General features: G+C 41.9%; 1 protein-coding gene and 1 long non-coding RNA gene across 2 annotated transcripts in view; one reads left to right on the forward strand and one right to left on the reverse strand.

Moving 5' to 3' along the window:
• The window catches only part of RYBP (RING1 and YY1 binding protein), a 44978-nt gene that overhangs the window by 26146 nt on the left and 1687 nt on the right, over window positions 1-17145 (reverse strand). The gene's annotated exons all lie outside the window — the stretch shown is intronic.
• Window positions 325-17145, forward strand: part of LOC134169621 (uncharacterized) — a 640302-nt gene continuing 623481 nt past the window's right edge. The window contains exon 1 of the long non-coding RNA XR_009966953.1: window positions 325-336. This is a non-coding gene — a long non-coding RNA (uncharacterized LOC134169621). The remainder of the gene's footprint in view (window positions 337-17145) is intronic.

Here is a 17145-nt window from a genome sequence, read left to right on the forward strand (position 1 = left end):
CTTCATTAAAACATCTCAGTTGTGGGATTTATTTTGTGCCACTTGCTGCCTGAATTTAAAAAGAAAATTAATTTATTCTATAATGCACTTACACAGAGGCTGAGAGGAGACCGCTTGCATAACAAGTATTATGCAATTTCCCAAATAAATAATACCCTTGTAGGGGGGAGATCACAAAGTCCCAAAGATTTTCAAGGCTGCAGATTTGGCTTCTAAAGCAAAGAGTCTGTAAAAATCACATGCCATCCCAAATCTTCCTGCTAAGTACTGACATTGCATCAACACCTGGAGATCCCATCAGGAACAGTGCCCTACTGTGTATTAAGAAAAGACAACGTGGCAAACGTGCAAAATATCCCTACAGTACTGTCTCTAAAGAAGGTAAAGAGGTTGACACACCAGCTAGAAAAAACAAATACAACACAACACAAACCAGCATGGATGCAGTCACACTTACAAAGCTGTGCTTTGGTTTGGGTAGCATCTAGCCCTAAGATGGTTTTATTAGATCAGTAAATAAACCCCAAACCCCACCAAAAAAACAAATGCATCTTTATGAGCCATCTTCAGCCCGAGGTACTTTGCCAGCCCAAATACAGTCGTGGAACATCTCATGTGGAAAACCTAAGAAATACCATGCAACTAGGTGAACATCACAAAGATGTTTAAAAAACAGCCCCCACACTAAAACAATCACTAAAGTCACAAATGGTCCAAGTAACCCATGGAGAGAAAACCCAGAAGAAATGAAGCCCAGCTGGCGGCACTGGGGAAAACAAAAGGGGATCTGGCAACAGACCCCAGTGCCCACGAGCCCCTACCTTCAAATTCTGACAAATAACTTTGCCAGGCCTGTAAAAAATTTTGCTTCTCCTCAATTTCTTGTTGCATCTGTGATTTGGCCTTTCCCCTCCACTGGTTTCTCTCTTCTCCACTCAGACCCCAGCACATAGTGCTGGTGGCCCCAGTGTGCTCCAGCTCTCATCAGCCAACACTGACACAAACTCTGTTCTCAAAGAGGAAAGTCCACATGCACCAACCCCTGCTCCAGCCAGGAATCTCAAACCCCCACCCACTGCACAACTGCAGCCTTGTATTTGCATAGGAAACAGGCAGAAAGTGAAAAAGTGATTCAGTAAGTAAAAACTATATTAACTTATATTCTTTTTCATTGGCAATGGAAGAGGTCCACTGCAAGTTTCAGTTATCCGAGTCCTGGGATATTTTCACCAACAGCTTCAACTGGGTATCAGGGAGCAAAACTGAGAGATCAAGTTTTGCAAAGGCAGCATCCATTCTGCCAGAAACTAGACATAAAATTACTTTCACAACTGAGCTAATCAGCCACGTTCCAAACATAAGCTGCATTTATCTCCTCAGAACAGCAGACTTTTCTCCTAATTATCTCAGGTCAATGGCAGTGAACACTGAGCAAACTGACACTCCAGGAAGCAATGTAGATACAAAGCTGCAGGGGAGGCAGCCTTACATTTGCTTAGCAGTAGTATCACATTTTAATGTAAAGTTTCTCTTTTTAGGCATGACAATTACTTTCTAATTAATCCCCAATCAATACATTTGATAAGGCAAGAAACTGAAATACCAAGTTCTGGACCAGCATAATTCTCCTGTTTCCAGAGAATTATTTAGGTTGGAAAAGACCCTTAAAGATCATCAAGTCCAATCATAAACCTAACACTGCCAAGTCACCACTATAAGCACCACATCTACACCACCTAGAATTGGTTTTAAATGTTGGAGTGTAAGCATTTAAGACAACTGAAGCATTCAGTCAGCCAAGGGAATAATGGTTACATTAATTTTTTAATCAAACTCACCCAGAATTTTGATCACTGTCTCTGTGTGCTTAAGATATTCACAGAAGTTAATATAAACAACTTGAAAGCACTACACCTCCAGCTCAATACCTACAAGACAGAAGGTCTCAGGTGCACAGCCTCATCTGCTTCTTTGCTGAATGAGTCAGTTTTTCTAGACAGGTTTGAGCTTGTCACAAAACAGAAACTACTTTGGAAATCTCAGTAAGCATTTCAGCTTCCCTAAAAACACAAGTGGTTATGGGCTGACAGAGTTTTACTAGTACTGTGCAACAGAAAGGTCTTGTGCGATTTCCCTGAAACTTCTGTTCAAAAATGCAACAACATGGATTATCCTCATGAGGTGAAGAGTTATTTCATGTAGCATCAATAATTATGATGCAATTGAAGACTTCTGCAATTGCAGAAGCAAAGAATAGCTCCAACAAGCCTAAGGCGAGAAGGTGCTTGGGTCCTGATGAGAAAGACATCAGAGATAAAATAAAGGTGGAAGGGGGAAAGGGGCAAAAAGGTGCTTCCACATCTCTTGATGGAAGCAACACAACATCCATAAACCTGCCCTGACCATAATGATCCCAGGAAGAAAAGCATCATCCTTTAAATACATGGTGGTCCTTAGGTGACACAGGATGGCATAGGGCTGCGCTTCTTTCCAAGTTACATTCTAGTTCCCTAAGCTCGTTGGTGATATTATGTAAGCATTAATCACACCGCTGTTCAGCACACTTCTAACTGCAATGATTCGAACTGCTTCCAGTAGCTCACTAATCCAAAGTACAATCTCCTTGACAGCAACTGACAGATCTGGAGTATTCAGATATAGCTGAAAGGAAAAAAAAAATAAAAAAATCAAACCCCTCGTCTGTCCGCTTTAAAAACAGCCAATATTCCTGCTGACCAGACCCACAGCTCAGTCAAGGGCTGGGACACACTGTCGATGGGATTCCAAGCCTCATGTTAAATGCACTAAGCAGGTTGCTCAGACCCCATGAACAGCTGATAAGGAGCAGCCCAGGCATACAGACTGGTGAAACAGAGTGGGTAAAATACAGTGAAATTAAGTGGCGTGCCAGCAAGGCAGCAAGCTGCTGGGATCAGCACCCCGATGCAGTGCTATCTCAGGGTTCTCCCACCCTTCCAGCAGCACAGCTGGACCCCAGCTGGGTGCTTGCTCCACTACTCAAAAAGGTGACCCCCCAAAGGCTGGCTGTGCTCACACCCCAAAGCCCAACATCTACCCATCTAGGACCAGCTGGGTGGCTCCAAGAAGCCACTGGAATCACACCGTGCTAACACAGCAAAGGAAGATTTCTTCCCAAAAGCCATCTTGAGATTATAAGAACAACAGAAAATTGGATCTCTCTCACATCTTTGTCATCACAGATACCAAAAGGTTTCAGTCATCACATGCCAGACTCAGCAGACCCCTTCCTCAGACAGGGCTCTGCCTTTGCCCTTCCCATCCAACTCTGCTAGCATGGATCTTCCTTGCAAGCTCCAACACAATTCTACATGCATTATTTATCCCTCTTGCTAAGTCATGCAGTGGGTTAATTACTTAACTATTGTAATATTTTGCAATGGCTGTACTCTATTATTCTAATTGATTTTTATGGGATTCCTTTTGGCGCATCTTTTGAGCAGAAGAGCATGTTTTTCTGGAGTATAAAAGCTACGTTTGACATTTGTTTTTAGCTTAAGAGCTGGATGTCAAAAGTGAATTTTTATGAGAATATCAGTGTATTCTTAATTAAAACAATGTTGATACATTACTCAGATATTTGCCGTTTCTGTTAACCACTGAGACATGTTTTTTCACAAATCTAATGAAATATAAAAATAGTTATTAACTATTTGTGTTAATCACAAAGTTTTTTCTTCCCAATTGGATGTTGTTTTCCTTCTAAGACTTCAGTTAGCATGACTACCAAACATTTGAAAGGTGAGAGATCTGCAACATCTTTGCTTAAAAACTAAAAGCTTAAGTCAAAACACATTTGCATGTCTTGCTTACCACCACATCAAATTTTGCTAAGATAAATGCACAGCTTAGAGACTCACAGAATTGCTACAGTAAGATACTAAATAAAATCAGCCCTTTCCATATAATCAACATGATATAAGCTACACACAGAGCAGCCGAATTAAACAATTTTTTATGTCTCCCTATCCCCAGGATATTCTTCAGGCTATGCATGAAGCAAGATGTACTTGCTACATGAAACAGTTTTGTGAAGCGATGAATAGGATTTCAAAAAACACAACAGACCCAGTGGCTCAAAACTGGTAAGAAAACTTTTTCTGCCTGGAGCCAGAAATTCTTCCAGGAGGAACCTTGCTTTAAAAGCTGCTAATAACACTCTGAACTAGAGCAGGGAGGAAAAGCAGCAAGGTGCTGATAATCAACCCCTGTTACCTGCTAGTAATCTGCTGGCTATATAAACAAAGGCATGGACACAGCTTCACAGAGAAGGAATATAATCTTTTTGAGCACATCAGTATATGAGGACTAGCATATTTGTACACTAACATCAAACCCAAGAACTTTATACAGTTGGCAGTACAAAGGCTAAACTTTAGGACAGATGAGACTGAGAACTACAGCCCTAAAAAACAGCCCTAAATAATTTGGCAAATATGTTGGGCTTTCTGGGTGTTTTGTTTGTTTCTGCTTAAATGACATTTAAGGTCACCATCAGTGATCCAACTCTGGATCCAAAGTTTTATCAGCCTCAGCCCCTGTTCAAACCTCAGAGGCTCCAGGACAATCAAGAGCAACAAGCTGTCTGAGGAGTCCTTTGCTTCCACAAACACACACCAAGTTCTTCCCCGGAGTCTCATTTAGGACTTACAATTTATTTCTCAATTCTTTCTTATCTATTAAAAACATCTCACTAGGAAAAAAACAAGTCTTGGAACAACGCAAGATCACAGAAGATGACTTCGTTAAGTTTCATGTCAACTTTTTCCCTTTCTTCTCAATGCATCAGTCTTGGAGGCCTGATCCAGCCCTTTCAGCTGACGACAAAGTGCTGCACTGATTTCTGAGAACTCTGGACACCACTGGGAAAAATCAATGCAAGTAATAAAAAGGTCACGTTCTCCACAAGTATCAGCTATGTGTCAAATCAAGACAGATTTGCAAACGCTAGCACACTCCAAAATAAAGCAACCAACTGTTATTAAACTGATTTCTTAGCACGGCATCTATATTCCCACACCCATGACTAAGTAAACCTGTTCCTTACATTATATGCCTTCATGGGAAGAAAAAAAACACCATCCATGCTTGTGACAGGCTTTTAAAAACAAGTGTGTGTAGTACATAACTGTGCAATTTCATAGCTTTTAATTCAGAGTGCTAGTGGGAAAGTCAGTCTGGCTTACAATGCAAAAACAAAATGGCAAGAGGGGGGAAAAACTCAAGAGCTGTAAATAAAACCCAACTAGTGCCAGGTGTCATCCCTCACTCTTCCTGCACATTTGGAAAACCCTGAGAACTGGCACAGAACTGTAACAGGTACCATATTACAGAGCTTTTTCCATTACTTACACAATGTGCCTGGTTGTTGGAAGAAGTAATGCCTCTCCAGGCACGAGTGGTGAGACTGTCCTCACACTGTTATAAACGCACAGTCTGAACATGAAGGTGTGATCTCCCAAGCACTTACAGAGGAGATATGCACCTTAAAAGGCATGATGTTCCAACCACCCTTTCCATTGTTGATTTTTCTATCAACTGGTTAAATTGTGATTGGAAAAAAATGTCATTATTCTCATATGGCAGGAAAGCTTTTGTTTATGATACATCTTTCACTATCACTTCTTTGCTGGTTGAATAATAGTAACTCTCAAAAGAGCAGTGTAAATTCCAGCACACAACTGTATGTTCCCAGCCAATGCAACCAGGGAGCCTCAACAAACCCTTCATGGGTCTGAACTTCTGAATGCAAATGTGTGATCCCAGTGTGCAGAGGTGATGTGAAACTGTCACTAAGTCATTTAATGAACCTCAGAATTTCACAGTTAGAGCTCTGGTATTACGTACCATCCCTGTGGATAGCCCCATAGTCCTATGGACACTAACAATGCTTGTCTCAGATGCATTACATCTTCTTCACCTCAGAAGTTAAGCAACTTACAACTAACTTGAGTCACTTCCGGTAATAAGTACTTCTAATTAATGACTTTTAATTGCTGCCAGAGTACTGTATTCCCACACCCATGGTTAAACATGTTCCCAACTCTGCTAGCCCACATCAAATTGTGCAACTCTTAGCAATCCCATGCCTTTAGTAGCCATACAGCACACAGCTCTGCATTCCTCTGGTGCTTTAGGAGCGAACACATCGCTGTACATGACAGTGAAATGAAGTGCACAAAGTCTACCCCCCACACTTTTCCAGCAGTTATCATTTGCTTTCTTGCTGCTTTTGCTCTTAAGTGATTTTATATACAGTTCAGAGATAGGAAGATAAACATTGGTTTAAATCTGATTTCACGTGTAGTTTTTGAGAAGACATTTCAGAACTTCAAAGTATTTTCCAATGATTTGTTCCTATAAGCCATATGTAGTAGAGACTACATTTGTTGCTACATTTGCTTTACAGACAGGTAAACCTATGCATGTGAGTAACCTCACCGCACAGAGTCCGTGACTTACAGCAAGTTAAAAGGGTGGAGGGAAGGAAAGTCCCCACACCAAGCAGTGCCCCAGCTCACAGTACTGGTGAGTATATAAGAAATACCCACCAGCCATGCAGAGTAACACTTCTCTGCCAATATTTATAGTTTCATTGTGTGTCACATGGGAATTAAACATCTCTGGACACCAAGATACCGCTTACACAAGGTTTGCAGCCCTGTATCCTGTAACAGGAGTGCTCCTGCCCACCCCTAAGCCCATGCTCATTCCCAGTGGGACCACAGCAACACCACCTCTGCAGAGAGGCAAGAGCCCAGGAAGGAGGAAAGCAGCCATCGAGGAAAAGCCACTTGCAGGTTAACTCATTCTCCCTGAGCAAAGCTGGATGATGACCACCACCTCCTTAGATGAGCACACCAAGCTACCTTTAACTGCTGCCATGTCAGAGCACACCACCCAGCCATCCCTCAGACAAGCCACCCACCATCACTGCCGTGTGCTTTCCCTTTTGCTTTGACAGAAACCCAGTGCCATCAGATGCTATTAAGAGTAACTTCTGCAACCCACTGGCTTCACTTTCCACACTCCTCTGATTAAGACACACCATCCTTCGAATCCCACATGGGCACTGGGCAGCTGCCAGTCTTTCCTACACAAGTCAAGCTACTTATGTGTAAAAACAATAAAACACACAATTCCCCCAAAGTAATTCACCATTTTTATGACAAGCACTTTTATGGGATACAGGTTTACAAACTGGTGTACCAGGGCTATACTGGAAGCATTTCCTAGAGATCGTTAAATATTTTTGTTAAATTGATCCATACCCACAACTGCTACAGATAACAAATGAAAATGGGTTTGTTTCTCCGTAAGACACCTGTAATAACTGAGCAATAGCAGCAAACAGGCACAAACCAGAGCTCCCTCGCCCTATTAGCATTACAGAGGAAAGCCTCCCCTTCTGCTGCTAATGATGTGCTCTACCCTGTATCCCCAGGAGACAAATGACTGCACTGGCTGATTGACTCCATCACAGGGCCATCATCCATCAATGTATTGCCTCTCTTATTGAAATCTCATCTCGGGAAGAGAAAGTGCTCAGTACCACTTCTGAAAAAACAGTAAAGCACTTTCAGAATAAGAGCTCCAACATACATAATTGGAGCCAAATGTTTCAGCAGAAGCACACGTTTCCAACAACTTGAACATACAGGCATGCTTCGTGTAACCAGGACAAGTAAGACCTATGTCCTTCTGCTAATCTAGATGGGTTTTGTAATTTTTTATATTAAACAAGGGAATTAAACACTTGCCATATACATAGATTTATCAAATTAAAACATGGACAGCGAACACAACCACAGAGATTAAAAAATGGAAACTCGAGAATATTTAGCTAGCTGATTTGCGAAAGGGTGAATTCCAGCCTCTTTTACACAGGCTCAAATCATACTAACATCACACTACCCCTACTGACACCTGAAATAGAAGGAAAAGAAAATATAAATCATTCCACGTACTTACTTAGTACATAGATTAAAAAAATAAAAGGCAGTAATCCTATTCAATAAAGAAGTACCCCTTAACATTAAAAAAAAAATGCTGCACATTTGGGACTGGGCACAGGGGGTAACCCACGCTCAATGCTTACCACGTTCTGAGCAACTTCACAACATCGCTGAAGTCACCAAATCCTAGTACTTCTGCATCCTCTGTCCACCTCCCCAGCTCAACCATGTGAAGTTTCACATGAATTAGCTGGACAGAGTTCCATGTGCATAAAAATCATAATCTGAAGTATTTTTCCTGAACTAAATGATCAGTCTCATGTCTGTACTCAACAATACAGATCTGAAGGAGGCAGCTTTATCTCAGGCAAGATATTTTGTCTCACTTAGCACCTCTGCATGTTGCAAGCAATGCATTGTAACTTTGAAATCCTGAAGAAGAATCTGGTTCAGAAAACACGTCTAAAACTTTTATTCCTTGTTTAGCCCTAAACAGAATTCAAAACCAACTTGTTTTGCTTTCATTTTATTTAAAGACAACCAGCAAGGGACGATCCCAAAACTAAAGTTTCTAGAACTCCTGAACATAGAATCACAGGATGTTTTGGGTTGGAAGGGACCTTAAAGCTCATCCAGTTCCAATCCCCTGCCATGGGCAGGGACACCTTCCACTAGAGCAGCTTGCTCCAAGCCCTGTCCAACCTGGCCTTGAACACTGGCAGGGATGGGGCAGCCACAGCTTCTCTGGGCAGCCTGTGTCAGTGACTCACCATCTAAACAGTAAATAATTTCTTCCCCAGTACCTGATCTAAATCAACCCTCTTTCAGTTTAAAGCCATTCCCCCTTGTCCTGTTACTACAGGACCTTGTGAAAAGTCCCTCTCCAGGTTTCTCGAAGGCCCCCCCAGGTACCTTAAGGCTGCTCTAAGATCACCCTGGAGACTCTTCTCCAGGCTGAACAACCCCAGCTTTCTCAGTCTGTCACCTTTGTAGCCTCCTTTGGACTCGCTCTAACAGCTTCACATCCTCCTTATGTTGGGGGCCCAGAGCTGGACACGAGAGTGCAAGTGGGGTCTCAGGAGAGTGAAGCAGAGAGGGACAATCTCCTCCCTCAATCTTCTGGTCATGCTCCTTTTGTTGCAGCCCGACACAGATGGTTTCTGGGCTGCAAGCGTACACTGCTGGGTCACGCCGAGCTTCTCATCAACCAAGTCCTTCTTCCTCAGGGCTGCTCTTAATCCATTCTCTGCTCAGCCTGTATTTGTGCTTCATACTGCCCTGACCCATGTGCAGGACACCTTGCACTTGGCCTTTTTGACCTTCATGAGGTTTGCGCTGGCCTACCTCTCCAGCCTGTCAAGGTCTCTCTGGATCCCATCCCATCCCTCCAGCATGTCAACCACACCGCAAAGCTTGGTGTCTCAACAAACTTGCTGAGGGTACACTCACTCCCGCTATCCATGTTGCCATGCCCATATTCCTATCTAAATTGTAAATATGGAAGCTTGCACCACCATATAGTAACTGATGTAAAACATGTACCATGCTTACCCAACTATGGAACATTTCAGCTCTCAGCAAATTGCCATAAAATGTATGTTTCAAAATGTTTATCAGTCAAAGTTAAAAATCAATTCGACTGTTGATTCTGCAGTGAAGAATATCATTACAAATTTTTAGTACTTTGATCCTTGTATCATAGGGGGTTACTACAGGAGACCAGCATCTCAAATAAGGCCATATACAGCTCAAAATCAAGTCTTCTGGTTTCACAATTCATACTTGAGATCCCTGCAACCCCCTCTTCGCATATATTTCCAGTGCTATTCAACAGAATATTGGCTGTGGGTGTACTTTCAACTGTCAGAAACACAGGCAGCATTTCAATAATAAAATACTATCAAAACAACGCCCAGCTTTAGCCAGTTTGGTTTGGTTTTGTTATTATTTTGTCGGGGTTTTTGATTTTAGAAATGAGTGGAGATTCACCCGACTAAAGATTCAGAGTTATCGAACATCCAAACAAAACTTCATCAAGCCAGCAAAAAGAAGTGATGCTTTGCCCTCTCATTTATATTTGAGCCACTCAGAATTACAATCTTTCCCATGTTAAACAGGCAGTGAATTTGTTGATGTACCAATTAGCATCTGCTACAAAGAACATGTTCCTAATTAATTGCTGGCTTATGGGAAGAGTAGTGTTAAAGATTTGGTTGGACCTCCAGATGTACCAAAAAAGCGAAAGGAGCTCTGGTTGATGTAAAGAAAATCTGTCTGCACAAAAAGCTATGTATTTAGCATGTGTCAGCTCTAAGAGGAACTCCATAAATGTAATGGAGGTATTTCCATATTATTTCTACAGTATAGTGTAATGCTGGACATCTGCTTAGGGTAACATGTACAGGTTACTCAGTATTTGTGGTCTGCTTTTTTTTGCCATGTCCTTAATAAACAGAAGTAGCAATAACAATAATTTGCCCTTACCAGTCTGAAACATGCACACTTAAATAAATACAAACCCTCCTGTAAGACTCCTTCCCTCTGTGAATGTTCAGACTTTTACCTTGTGAAGGAGGTTACTGCAAAAAGAGATACCAAGTACAGCTGCCAGACACAGTCACAGCGAGTTTGTATGAATCTTATTTCAGGTCAGAACTCTGCATTACGAAACTCCAGCACACCTCGCGAGTGACCTACATTACGGGACTGGAACCCACTGACCTACAGAACCACCCAAAATCCCACAAAATAGGTCAGTGGGTTTCCTTGTAAGAAGAATTACATAGACAAGGAGAAAAGCACACAATAAAGGACAATCAGAGCGCAGGAGCAAGCACTCTGCAAGCACACTTGCCCTGCTGTTGTGCTCCTGCACGCCGACAGGACTCCCCAGAAATGCCATGAACTCTGGTGTTTCTCACCAAGGGACTGTGGAAGGACATGTCTGCTCACAGAAGGATGCGTTCAAGCCCAATGGAGCAGGAAGAAAAGGAGCAGCACCACAGCAAGGAACAGCAAGCCTACCAACAAGAAAGCCATTTCATTCACTTCGCCAGTGCAAAGCAGGTCTCACAGCAGCCAGAGTACAAGGAACACCTCATTCATGATCAGTAGCAAACCAGCCTGGAGTTATGGCAGGGGTGGCCAAGCTGCAGCACAAAAGCTGGATGTATCCAGCCAAAACAATCCATCTAGCCCACAGAATATTTCTTGACTCCCCATCCCTCATGAGTCTTTGGTCCCATGCATTTTGGCAGGAGCCATGGGTGGCCCCAGAGAACTACATTTTGCATCCACCACTTCCCTCCTCTCTACTACTCTAAGCAACACTGCATGCTTTATTTTCATTTCATGCAAGGTTCTACTTGCTAGACAAAGCCACATCAGGGTGCAAAGGCAGCAGCCCTTCCACAGCCAGCTGATGGGATCATGAAACAATCAGGGCAATTAAGAAAGGCATTCAGAGAAAAGTCACTCTGCATTCCTCTGCCTACCAGTTCCCCACAAGGACCTGCCGAGAGCAAGGGGTCAGTATCCCAGTGGACACAACGTCTGGTCACGGCAATAATAGAAAGCTGCATGCCCTCTCCTCCTACATGCACATACATACTTTGGTTTAGATTCCTATCTCCCAAAAAAGCAGTCTACGGAGGAAGAGAAATATGAATAATATCCACACTGCATATTACCAGTGATAAACATGCTCCATGTCACAGCTTATCTGTTAGATTTTTATACAGTCTCCAAGAGAAATCAAAGATTAATATTAAACCCTACCACCCACAATTACTTAAATGGGTAATCTACATAAAAATAACAACACACCTTACCCACGCTAAAGATTTTACCATTTATTTTAACAAAAAAAAATCATAGAATCATAGAATCAACTAGGTTGGAAAAGACCTTTAAGATCATCAAGTCCAACCATTACCCAGGATCTTTTTTTACCTAATAAAAAAGCACCCTAACAGGTAGAGGCATTATTCCTTTATAGGACCTTCAGGAACACAATGTGGTAGAAGCAAAGCAAGTGACAGTACCCACCACACTACCTACTGTGTTTGTCACCTACTGCATTTCAAGTACCCGAACCTGACAACCATAGCAAAGCAGTATTGCCTTGGTGCTGCATGCTAATGCTGAGGATCCTCCCTGCTGAGAATGGTTTCCCAGAGGTGCTGAGACCCAAGAGAAATCCTGGGGTGATGGTAATGAGATCATTAATACCAGAGCCAAACACCAGCAAAGAGCAAATCAGGACACAACTCTCTTTCAAACAGCCAGAGTACAAGACACAGATCCTATGCCAAGCTAATGCTTGCATCAGGATGACAGATAACAGCTGATCTGAAGCTGAAGAACTTCATCTCCTCAGATGGAGTCTCACAGACTATGCTAGTTAAAAGGCAAGCATAGCATGAATCTCTACCAGCAGTCAGTTTATATTGATCTAGTCAAAGGATCAATACTCTAAGCCACATGGCCAAGACACCCAGGGTTCCAGCAACACAAGTTATGAAGTCAAATTTAGTATATTGTCAAACCACAGTCACGGAATTCAGGGCTTGCTGCGAGCCATCAGCATTGTCTGCTTGTAAAATGTTAGGTTTGCAAGAGGTTCCTCTTGCCCTGCCAGGTTTGCCCAGCAAAAGTACTCCTCCATCTACAGATTCAGACTGCAACAGGTGATTTACTTTTAGGGAGTGCTGGTATGAGACAAGAGAGGTCTCAAGAACTACTTGTATGTGGGCAAACATTTTGCATATAGGTATCATGTATTCTAGCACTCAGAACTATCTAGGCAGAAATATGCTGCTCCCATCCATCACCCAAGGGAACACATCCTCAGGACGTGGAAGGCTCCATGGAGAACTGGCACAGCTCCAGGCTGGGACAGACAATGTTTTGCTCCACCTGATCCAAGAGCCATTTAACTTCGGCGATCAATGGGAAAAATATGGATGATTTAAACACATATATGAATGGCCAATTAGTAAAACGAATATCCCAGAGTAAAGTCACCAATGTCCCCTCGACAACAGCTTTCTCCAGATGAGTCACATACTCCATTTTTATAGAAAATAACCCACTTAAAGGCCAGCTATGATGCTGAATAACAACCCCCCTGCTTAATGCAGGTGAAAGCTATCCAACTTGAAAGAACTGAATGAAACCACTTTGCTTTCAACCTACACCACAGATACACATTTTCAGAACAGTCCTGCAAATACATGGCAAATCAGCAGCGCATATGTTAGCTGTACAGAGATCAGGAGCCTGATTTGTCATTCTAGGAATAGCAGGACTATCTGGTGTCTATTCTGGTCAGCCCAGCCTGGATGCAGAACAAGAGGATACTTTTCAATGGTGACATGGAGAGTAGATTACATCCTTCAAGGTGCTAGCTTATATCCTTCAAACATGCAAAGGAACTTTCTGGAGAACTGAAGGAGAACAACATCTGAGACAACTATCCCACACAAGAGAAAATATATCTTTTTAATTATGATGAATAGTTTCAGCTCTGCCTGCCCTCAAAAATAAGGGTAGCAAAAGAGTGAAGCACTACTGACATATGCTACATGAGCACTCCACAATGAAACCTATGTTCAAATCACTTGATCCAAACTCCTAACCATGCACTTTAAGCATACAGCTATTAGCAACAAATACAACAGAAATGCTTATTAAGTGCATGCCTTGCAGAGGACATACATGCTACACCTTGTTAATTTTGGGCTGCAGCATCCCACTGTTTTGTTCATTTGCACATGAGACATCCAGTTTCTGCTCTCACACCTTCCACTGACATTTTTTAGTGCATTCCTCTGTAATCAAGGCACATTCATGATAGAGGATGTGAAGTTCAGACAAGGAAAGCACTTATCCTAAAGTTGAGAAAAATTAACATCACAGAAGCTCCACCACACCACACTGCTTGCCATCTATCCAGAAGGAAAGCTTCAGATAATAGAAACTACCTCTGTGAAATCAAGAGTGAGGGGGAAATATTCTTCTTTACAATGATGTCTGAAAGCAACCCCATGCAGAAACACTCTGCATGGCTGTGCCTGGGAGGAGAGAGGAAGCTACAGGGTGTACAGGAACACAACATATGTAAACCATTGGAGAACCAAAGGGAAAGAGAAGCAAGAATACCATTTAAAAAAAAAAAAAAAAAAAACAAAAAACACAACAAATGAAAACAGGGAGCCATCTCCTGCCCTCAGACAGGAATGCACAGCTCCCGGTAACCAGAAATACGAGGCCAAATTCTGCCCTCACATTCCTAGGAAATCCAAAGCAAACTTTCATTCCGTGTTTGAAGACGTAAAGGATACTGGAAGGAACACGCATCTGTGAAGCAAGCTTCCTGGTAGAAGTTTTAATTCAAGCCTTCTCGTGTGTGCAGGAGCTGGTAGGGCCACATAAGAGCAAACCACCTGAAGAGCTGCAGGACTCAAGTGGAAGTGGTGGCCAGCACCAGCTGCCTGCACTGCTACACCAACACAAAAACCTCTGGGAAAGAATAAGAGTATTGTACAGTGTAGCAAGCACATCACCATTGCTCATTCCCAAGCTAGCCAGTTACATCACCTTTCTTGCCCAACTGAATGCTGTGTTGAACACAGCTTATATCTTTGCCATAATCCCCACAAAAGGAAAACCATAGAAAAGCACAACATACTTGCCCTAAAGAGAGTGCGGTAAGTTTAACCATAAAATTACAAGAATAAAGTTGAGGAAAGGGAGTTAAGTGACATATTGTAACAAACACAGTATTCAACAAGTACTACAGGTTTAACATAATCTTTGCACCACAGCTCCCAATTCTCTTGAGATGGAATTGACCTAATTTTTATTTAAAAGCAAACTGAAGTATTTATAAACAGTCCTTTGAAAACGTATTCAGGTGCAATTTAACTGTTTAACATCTATTGTGATTTTGACTTGGCAGGTCAACTCCAAAGCTCACGTGTTTGAAGCTTCTTTATGAGATCCTAGGGAAAAAGGATAGCTGGATCTGACAAAGTAAAACTTCTAACTGCTGCCAGCCAACCCTCCTACACACAAACAGATTATATCGAGTCTGAAAAAATACACACAGTGTGAATTAGCCAACGTCCTAACTAGCTCTCAAATCAGAGAATATTTATCAGCCAAAGTAAACTCTACAGCAAATAAATGGCTTCACAGTGGAGGGGTGAGGGGAGTAGGTCGTATCATATCTTAATAAAAAACTAGGCATACTGTAATTGCACACAGTAATTTGATGAAAACCAGTTGCCCCACCATGTCTATGTCTGTCTTTCACTACTTTGTTAAGCTTTTTAAAGAGGAAGTTTGATAGATTTCTGATAAGTGTTACTGAAGTAAGCCTAAATGAAGCACAGCTTTTAAATGTGGAAAAGTGTCATCAACTTGTCAAATTGCAACTTAAAAGTCAAGCTCAACAAACACCTTATATTTCAAGTAATAAATTATCAATCATAACTCGTTAAGTATCTTTACATCAGTCATTTAGCTAAAAAATTCTGACGAATTTCCCCAGCACCGACTTGTACGTCACATACTGTAAGACTCAGAGCAATAGATACCACAAAGAACTCTGACCTCCCAGGTCTTCTCAACACACGACAGTCCCTCACAATGCTCAATCACTCCTGCTTTCAGTTATATTTATTCATAAATTATACAAATATGCAAGACGACATGATGGTCCATTGAATATTTTAAATACTTTCTCAAATTCTCCAAACAAAGGCAATTTAAAAAGCGGCAAATATGAATAGAAAGCTGATGAATTAAATGAATTAAAATTAGAAGCTATTCATAAGGGTCCATTAAAAGCTAAAGAGAAGTACAATGTTCTAGACCAAAGGATCACATCTGCAAGTAAGGCTCTTAACCTGAAATCATCAACTGCTATCCCTCTTAATGGCCCTTTACAGACAAAACATCCTACTACCTCAACAAACAGTTTGAAAATTACCATTAATAAAAAGTAAAGGCATAGGAGAGAAAGCTGCTCAAAAAGCTCTCAAAATGAACATCAGCATGGTGGCCAAATGAAAATGACTGAATCTGCTACAAGATACAACCCATATGGGCTCCTACATCTCATTAAGGCTCTCCTACAAACACCCATGCACATGCTTGACACCACGCTGTGAGAGCTCGCCGTGACTGCAAGGCTACGCGCTGTAGTAGCACACACAGTTAAAGACCAGGCAACTGCAGGATCAATGTGTTTCACCTGAGCACACAGGGAAGCCAAGGAAACAGAAACCCACAGAAATCAAGCGTGCTGTGAAGGTTTAGTTGCATGACAACAATACTGAACAAAACAAGTGAAGAATCAGCTCTAGATGAGTACAGAACACTACTGTCCCAAAAGCTCGACCTTATTCAATGTTACAACCATGCAATTTAAAATGCTTAAGTTCAAGACCTCTGTTTAATCTGTAAAAAGCAGAGATACTTGTAACCAACACGCATCCTAAAAATACAGAGTAAAGGGCTACAGTGCTCTCTGTTGCTGCAACTCGAGAGTTTCAGCGGACCAAAAGCATGCTCTCCATTAACAATGTAGGCACTTCACATTGTCTAAAGCACAGTGTGAACAATAACCAACCAAACACGCTTTCACCTCCTTTGTCAGTCACATCAAGACAGCTAAGTCATGCAAACAGCCTGCTGATGAGAGCATCTCAATACACCACTGCACTCAAAGGAGGGAAATGATGCCTTTCACAATGGAAAAGACTACTTCCTTGGCAGAGCAATGGAATTCAAATATACAAGGTACAACAGGAGCAAAATCAGAAGTCATCAAAAGTAGAACAAAGCAGAAAAAGAAAGAATAAGCAGAGCACCTCATGCCTGTTTTAGCGCCAACTGGTATTTCCAGGCAAACTTTCTGAACCCACTAACTGCGAGAGTGCGAGTTGGGGGGGGGGTGTATTTAGATTAAATTAATTAAATTACTGTACACCAGCTTCACCATCTCACAAAGACTTCCACAGTTACCCAGTGCAAGGCAATGAGGGAGACCCAACAGCTAAAGCTTTCAGAAATCCGCACCATTCCCACACCGAGCATAAAGCCGATCCCTTTCAGATGACAAAAGACACTGAGAGATCAACAT

The sequence above is a fragment of the Pezoporus occidentalis genome, unplaced genomic scaffold, assembly GCF_034315485.1.
Source record: "Pezoporus occidentalis ecotype Australia unplaced genomic scaffold, CSIRO_AGI_Poc_V1 ctg35, whole genome shotgun sequence".
NCBI lineage: Eukaryota > Metazoa > Chordata > Aves > Psittaciformes > Psittacidae > Pezoporus > Pezoporus occidentalis.